Below are 8,398 nucleotides of genomic sequence, written 5' to 3' on the forward strand. Positions count from 1 at the left end.
AACTGGGAGGACCCTTACCACAGAGAATGTCAGAGCTGGGAGAGACATTAGAACACAGGATGTCAGAGCTGGGAGGGCCCTTAGTCTCAAGCTTCAGATCTTTTCATGCTGCTGTTTTCAGAATTAGTTCTGGGGGTCTGCAAGTGTTCAATGCTTCCAAGGTAGTGTGATCAGAGGAATGTGTGGTCACTGTTCTCCTGGTCTGTGCTCTGGTCTTTACCCAGGAAGGGCCCCTGTTCCTCTGTAGCTGCACACACTACCTCCCCTCTTTGTCTTACACTACAATCAGGGCCCTGGACCATAGGGCTTCCTCTCCACCCTGGAACTATGACCCAGAATTGTGTATGGGCAATAGAGTTGCCATTCAGTGCCAGCTGTGCCCAGTGCCAGCAAAGGGTCCCCAGTAATCTCTTTCTAATCAGTTGTCCAACCCCTTTACTGTTTCTAGGCTGGGAGCTCGTCCTGCTACTGCTGCTCTCACGCAGCCACCTCTGAGGCCCACTGCTGGTGCTGGTGCTACCTGCCAATCATGGACTCTGAACTGGCCCTCACTCCAATGTCAGGCCTCTCCTGCCAACCTCCTAAATTATGCTAGTCTGGAAATGCATCTCACCCTGACCTTTTGTTGACTCTGTCACTCCAAAATTTGATTTGCTTATTTTCAAGTTTTTTGGAGGGGAATGTTCTGAAAGTTTGGCTGCCTCTAATCTGCCATCTTGCTTCTACCACCTTAGCTTGTGCCAGGGCTCTTTTCACCAGACCATTAAGTCCAAGGCAACTCTTCTTCCTCCTTTTTTAAATAAAAAATTATGATTTAACAAACGCCAAATTAAATCACAGTTTCCATGTACATTGCAGAAGAGGAGAGGATTGTACAGAAAACTAAGATTGTTCCACATGCAGCTTGTTTTTCTTTTTAAGCCACCACTCCATTTAACACAGAGCTTTCAAATCTGTCCGACTTATTGGTGCTTCCTTCTCCTGTTCAGTCTCTTTGTGCAGCAGATGTCACCTCCCCATTTCATATGCACAGACTCCCTTGCTGTTTTCTTTTTCTGCCCATGGTCCATGATACACAGAGGGTATTGCTGCCTGGATAAGGCCTCAGCAGACAGGCTTTAATGTCAGTGACCTCATCTGCTCAGCCCTCCCAGGCCGCAGCACCTGCAGTACAAACAGTGTGAGTCACAGAGCAGGAATGATAAGGTAAGGGGGGGGAGTATGAAATGCACCTGGAAGGGCTCCACCCATTCTTTCAGCCCTAGGAAGCAATCACAGCCTGGATTCACTTAAGGGAGGACTGGGTATGGTTGGCTGGAGAAGCTGGCAGCACTGTAGCCTGACCAATGTCAGGGTCTAAAGCAAAGGCTGAGTGCCTTTATTCTTCATTTTTTATACACACACATATGTACATATGTATGTGTATGTGTGTGTATATATATATATATATATACTTTCAAAAATTAACAGTATTTATCTTCTCTCCCTCGAATTTTTCCCTCCCCTCCCTGGAAAAAAAATTAAACCAATATGCACAGTCATGTGAAATAAGTTCCCACAATGGTCATGTCCACAAATGTGTCTTATTCTGCATCATTAGATCATGATTTCTTTATCAGGAGGTGGGTAACATCATTAGTTCTGTGGAATCAAGGTCAATCATTGCATTGATTAGGGTATATAAATTGTTCTCTTGATTCTGCTCACTTCATTCTGCATCAGTTCATATGAGCCTTTGCAGTTTTCTCTGAAGATTGACTTTCATCATTTCTTATAGCACAATAGCTTTTTTTTTTAGTTTTTTTTTTAGTTTATTTTCCCTAGTTACACGCGAAAACAATTTAAAACATGCATTTTTATAACTTTGAGTTCCAAATTCTCTCCCTTCTTCCCTCCCCACCCCCCTTCATTGAGAAGGCAAGCAATCCAACATAGGTTATACATGTGTGATCATGCAAAGCACTTCTATAATAGTCATAAGCATAATAGCTTCTCAAAGAAGTCTCAAATCACCCCCACTTCCTTGGTGCTAACTTGCCTTAAAACATCATGCCTATGGACAAGGCTGCCCATCCCTTCCACCCACACACCTCCCAGATGATCCAGGTTTGGTCTTATTATCAATCCCAAGTGATTCATTATCTCTCCAGCCCAGTAGAGTGAAGAATGGATTAGTAGGTCAAGTCAGGAGACTTGGGTTCAAGTTCCAGCATTGTCCTTCTTTAGGTCTCTGTTTACACATTTATCAAAGGGAGTAGTCGGCTTGATGGGCTGGGATGATCCCACAGGGTCCTTCCAGTTGGGGGAGTCATTACTACAAAGCTGCTTTTAGTGCTAACATTCTACAGTCTCTAAGGTCCTTTCCAATTCTCACATTCTCTGTGGAGTTTCCTCCTTGCATTCGTACCCTATGTTCTAAGGCCCCTCTCAGCTCCCACACTGTATTATACTAAGGCCTCTTCCAGGCTTCCTTCTAGCTCTGACATTCTATTTTTTAAAGTCCCTTCCAGTACTAACATGCCTTCCTTCCGAGACGACCTCTAACTTACCTTGACTTTATCTTGTCTACCCAGTTATTTATTTATATGTTGTCTCCACCTTTAGAGTGGGAGGGCAAAAGTTGTTTTTCCTTGCGTTGTATCCCTACTACTTAGCATTGTGCCTGGTACATAGTAGGCGCTCAATAAATACTTGGTGAATTGACTTGTTAGCTTAGCTCTCTGTCTAACAAATGCTTGGTGAATTGACTTGACGTTGACTCAAGGCTCCTGACTCCCAGTCTAGAGCTCTTGATTTGCTCATCCCATCCTGTCACCAATCAAAGAAAACCTTAGGAGAGGATTCAGCGACAAAGATGTTATCTTTGAGAGGGTGGGGACCTCAGAGAAAAAAAAATGGGAGATGAGGGTGGTAAATGGCTTTAAAAGCATCTCCCTGAATCTGGGCTCAGTCTGGTTTTATTTGGAGGTTGGGATCCAGTTCCTCCAAATAGATCCAAAGGCCTTTTGTTCCTGTTTGTTGGCCCATGTACCGGCTAATTGCTGGGTTCCTTTCTTTATTTTCCATCCTCTCATTATTTCCAGCAGTGACTCGCTCACTCTGTGATGGCAAAAAAAAGAGAAAAGAGGCCGCACAGATCTTTCTGTTCCTTTGGGCTGTAGCTTCCACAATATTTCTTTCAATTTTATGGGTGCTACGAGTCAACTCCCTTCCCATTTCTTCCTCAGCCTCCTGTCCTCCTCCCCCTTCCTTTTTCCAGTTGCAGTGATTGGGGCTGTAGAGGAAAGCCAAGATCATGCAGGAACCCTGGAGCAAGACCCCAGACTCCAGCACCTGGCACCCCTGGCACTACTGGCAACTCAAGGAGGCCTGCCCTCTGACCCCAGACTTCCTGCAGATTGGGGGTAAAATGAGCATCAGGAACTTATTCCTATTCCCATTTAGCTTGTTTACACACCAAATGTGTGCGCACAGATCTGAGTCAAAGCTAAGTCCCCTTCCTTCTTTTTGTGCCCTTGCTTCCATCCCCTCCCATCTCCTTGGAGTACTTGTCCATCCCTCCTCTATCTCATCTTTAATCTTTCCTTCTCTACTAGTCTTTCATTTGTCTCCAAATATGTACAACTTTCTCTGCCCCCATCTCTCTCTCCCCCTCTCTCCTTCTCTCTCTCCCCCCCATCTCTTTCTATCTCTGCCTCTTTCTGTCTCTCTTTTTTTCCTCTATTTCTTTCTCTTTCTCTGACTCCAACTGAAAATGTTCCATTAACCAAACAAATGGAGTTAGAAAACTGTTCTACTATTTCTAGTCTTAGAGAACTGTCTGGACCACTCAGTTTGTGAGTTTCCCAGGGTCATATGGCCAGCATGTCAGAGGTGGGCCCTGAAGTCAGGTCTAACTGGTGTGAAAGTCACCTCTCTGTCCCCTGTCAGGCTCCTTTCTTTTGACCTGGTAATTCTTCCCCTTAGCTTCCAGACAAGAATCTCTCTTGGCCACTACCCCTGCTTCCTCACCCCTCGTGTGCTATCTAGCCCTTCAAGATATGGCTTTCAATAAAAATTCAACTAAGACTGTCACTGATGATGAAAGATTCCTAAGGGCCTCTTGATCACTAAATCTCATGACCTCTCCTCATCCTCCTTGACTTGTCCATCTGCAGTGGATGTTTTTTGGGTGCTCCAAGCCCCCACCCATACTACAGATGAGGAAATCAGGTACTAGGGAGGTGAAATGACCAATGGCAACAAGATAGTAAGCATGAGACATCGAATTTGAATACAGATCCTTGGACTCCAGAAACAGTCCTCCCTCTATGATATAGGCTGCTTTCCCTGGAAGCTCTCCCTTCCTTGGGTTTCCATGACAATGCTCCTTCCTGCTTCTCCTCCTGTTTCTCTTAACAACTCAGTCTTCTTTCATAATTGATCTTCTTTCCCCTACTCTTAAGTGTGGATGCACCCCCACCCTTATCCTTACCCTTTTCTTCTCTCTAGCACTCACATTTGACAATTTCATCCACTCTCATGGCTTCATTGATCAGCTTGGAGGGAAGATGACTTCTGAGCTGGGTCTTAATGGAAGAGAAGGATTTCAGCAGGTGGTGATGAAGAGGAAATAGGTTACAGGTGTGAGGGATGACCTACAGGAAGGCATGGAAGTGATGAGGGCAGGATGAGATAGACCAGGTGCTAATCTGGTTTACTTGGAATGCAGTGTGTAGAGAGGAAGAACGTTAAAGGATGGAAAGGTAGGTTTGGAGCTGGATAATGGAAGGCCTTGAATGCCAAGGTGAGGACTTTTTTCTTTATTCTATAGGCAATGGTTGTCTCTCTACAGGGGTGTGACACGATGTGCATTGGGAAGATTCTTTTGGTAGCTATGTGCAGGGTGGATTGGAAAGGGGAGAGAAACACTTAGAATTATTGCTGTAATTTATGATGTTTGTTCATTTGAGAAGTAACAGGGATCTAAGCCCGTGGGGCTGTATAGCTAAAGGGTGTGGACAGGAAGGAGAGCAAGAGAGCATGGAAATATTTCTGTGTCATGGCAGTGCGTCTCTGGAAATCTGAGAGGCTTTCTTTGCCTATCTGTATTTATTTCCTCTTGGGTTGTGTGTATGTCCCTGAGGCCCATCTCGTGCACTGGGCTGTACTATGTACTGTCTATAGGCATAAAGAACACCTAAGATTCACCTTCTCTGACCAGGCCTTTTCTATTAGGTGGGGTAGGCCTGTGTCAGAGATCATAGCACCCTGGCAAAGAGGAGACAGAGAATCAAGAGACATTGCCAAGGTAGAGTCAACAGGACCCTGTGAGTGATTGGATGTGGGAGATGAGGAAGAAGGAGCCTGGGTGACAGGGAGGCTTAATGCCTTGATTACATCCAGTGTAACAGGAAAGCTGGGAGGAAGGGCAAGGTTTTTGTAGATCATTAATAAATTCAGTTTTGGACACAGTGAGTTTTAGGTGCTGGTAGATTTATCCAAAGGGAAGTTAGACATGCAGGATTAGATCTCGGGGCAAAGATTGGGGCTGGATGTATAGATTTAGGAATCACTTGCATAGTAATTCAGTCTACTTTTCCATCCATCTTTCACATTCTTCCTCTCCTTGCACTCTATATTCTAGTCAAATCAGTTTAGCGCCTAATCCAGGGGTGGGGAACCCGCAGCATCAAGGTCAGAGGTGGTCCTCTAGGTCCTCAATCCAATTGGATTGGGTTGAAGGGCCAAACTCGAGGACCTAGAGAGTCATGTTCAGCCTCAAGGCCGCAGGGTCCCCACCCCTGATCTTGTCTATCTAGGCCTGCCCTCATATGCTTCCATTCCTTCCTGCAGGTTGTCCCTCACACTTGCAACATACATCCTCCGCCCCATCACCACTAGTGGAAAGATAGAAATAATCTCTTGCTCCTCAAATTTTCTTGAGAGTACTTTGTCTCAGTCTTTTCTAACTGTATCATCCTTGACTTTGTATCATATGTTTATTTATGTATCCCCCTAGCCACCGGATTGGAAACTCTTAGAGATACTTTGTTGACTCAGTGCATCACTAGTATCTAGGGCTGGCCCTTAGACAGAGAAAGGCACAGAGATTTGTTTTTAATTGAATTGAATTTAGAGGCATCTTCCAGAGAAGTTAAGTTATTTATTCAAAGTCACATAGCTATTTATTAACTAAGTTAGATAATAATGCTATTATGGCTTCTAGGCAGAGCCCTCCCATTTACAAATGGCATGACCTGGGGCAAGTCTCTGAGTCTCAGTTTCTGAATAAATGAAATGAATGTAAACATTTTCTAAATTTCCTTCCAGCTCTAAATCTCTATGCTTATGGCCTAGACATTTTATGTTCAAAGATCTGCTTTCTCTAATATTCTATTTCCCATGGCCCCTCCTAGGGCTGACATGTTTTAAGGTCCTTTCCAGGTTTGACAACCTATATTCTAAGGTATTTCCTTTAATGTTCTATTTCTTATGATCATTCCTTCCAGTTTCCGAGATTTTATTTTCAAACATAGAATCTACCCAAGAGTTAGTCCTCTAACTCTAAATCTGCTCTTTGCTACTAACCCACAGCGGCATCTCTGTACTCCCTCCCTCCTCAAAGATTCTATTTTCCATGGCACCTTGCACCTCTGAAATTCTATTATCAAGGACTAGAGCTAGGAGTGGGGAGACCAGGGGAATCTGGGGGCTATCGCACAAGGAAATCTCTAGTGCTCAGCCTTGGGTATCCAGTGACTCGTGTGACTTGGTCATCTTTTGGCAGTCAGCATAAGACTCCTGTCCTTGATCATAATTAATGTGCATTTGTGCTATTTTCACAACTAGAAGAGGATGATGAGGTGATTACTTGAAGAGATGGTCAGCCAGTTAATAACCATGTCTTAAGTGCTTGCTATGCCAGGATTGTGCTAAGTGCTGGCAATACAAAGAAATACAAAAGAGAGCCCCTGCCCTCAAGGAGCTTACAGTCTAATGGGGGAGACAGTGTGCAAACAATAATGCACAGTCTACAGAAAGGATTTATTGGAGGTAATCAACAGAGGGAAGGCACTGGAATTAAGGGAGATTGCTTTTCAAAATAGGTGGGATTTTAGCTGTGGCTTTAAGAAAGCCGGAGTCAGAGGTAAAGAGGGAGAGAATTCCAGAACTCCAGGCATGAGGGATAGCCAGGGGAAATGACCAGGGTTGGGAGACGGAGTGTCTTGTTTGAGGAACAGCCAGGAAGTTGGCATCACTGGATTGCAGAAGTGGTGTGAATGAATGGTAGGCTTGTCCCAAAGTGACAACACGGGAAGGCAGTTAGATGGCATAGAATTCTGTACTTTTAGTCTAGAAGACCTGAGTTCAAATCCTACCTCAGACACTTACTATGCAGTTTTGGGTAAATTAATTAATCCCTTTCACTTTCCTCATCTGGAAAACAAGTGTTTGGCTCAATGGCCTCCATCTGAGGCCACTCAATGGCCTCTAAGGTCCATTCCAGCCTAAAGATAATGATTCTCTGACCCTTTTCCTCTTTCCCCTTTCCAGGCTTGCTGCTTTAGAGGACAGGGCAGGAAGTCATCAGATTACAGAATCTTTGATTTAGAGTTGGAGGGGACCTCAGGAGTGTTATCCTTCCTTCCCTGCAAGGTTCCTCCCCCTTCAATGGGTCTTTCAGGTAGACTGTGCTGCTGCTCAGCCACCAGCCTTCTCTGACCAGCCCTACACCACCCCTACAGGTGATCAGATCTTTTTCTTCTAATCTATTTCCTTCAAGACCCACTTCCTCCAGGAAGCCACTGCTTACCATTCTAGGCCACTGTCACATTTTGAGCAACAATTTCAAACTGCAAGAAACCTTTGAGATCACCTAATACAACGTCTATTTTACAGGTGAGAACTCAAGTCCAGAGACAAGAAATAACTTTTCTAAGCTCACATAGTTTGTGAGATATCAGAGCCAGGATTCAACTCCCTCTCTCCCCCCATAATACTCTCATCCATCCTCTGAGCTCCTGTAACACGGTTCCTCTCATTTGGCACTTGAGACATACTACCTGGATCCTAAGATCTTAGTTTGCTAGGGGTTAGATCAGTGAGGAACCTTAGAACATGGAATGTCAGAGCTGGAAGAGACCTTGGACCATGGCATTTTAAAGCTAGAAGGGACTTTCTAATATAGAACGTTAGAGCTGGGAAAGGACCACTCAGATGACCACTATCTGGTCATCAATGAAATGATGGGGCCCAGAAAAAGGGTAGGTGATTTACCCAAGGTCACCCAGCTAATGGGGGCAGTTAGGTAAGTTTTTACCTTAATATTCTTTCTCCCCAACTAGATTAAGGAACATGAGAGCCTGTACTATATATATATATATATATATATATATATATATATATATATATATAT

The sequence above is a fragment of the Petaurus breviceps genome, unplaced genomic scaffold, assembly GCF_028583685.1.
Source record: "Petaurus breviceps papuanus isolate PSGF00001 unplaced genomic scaffold, PetGlider_PUasm1.0 91041, whole genome shotgun sequence".
NCBI classification, from domain to species: Eukaryota; Metazoa; Chordata; class Mammalia; order Diprotodontia; family Petauridae; genus Petaurus; species Petaurus breviceps.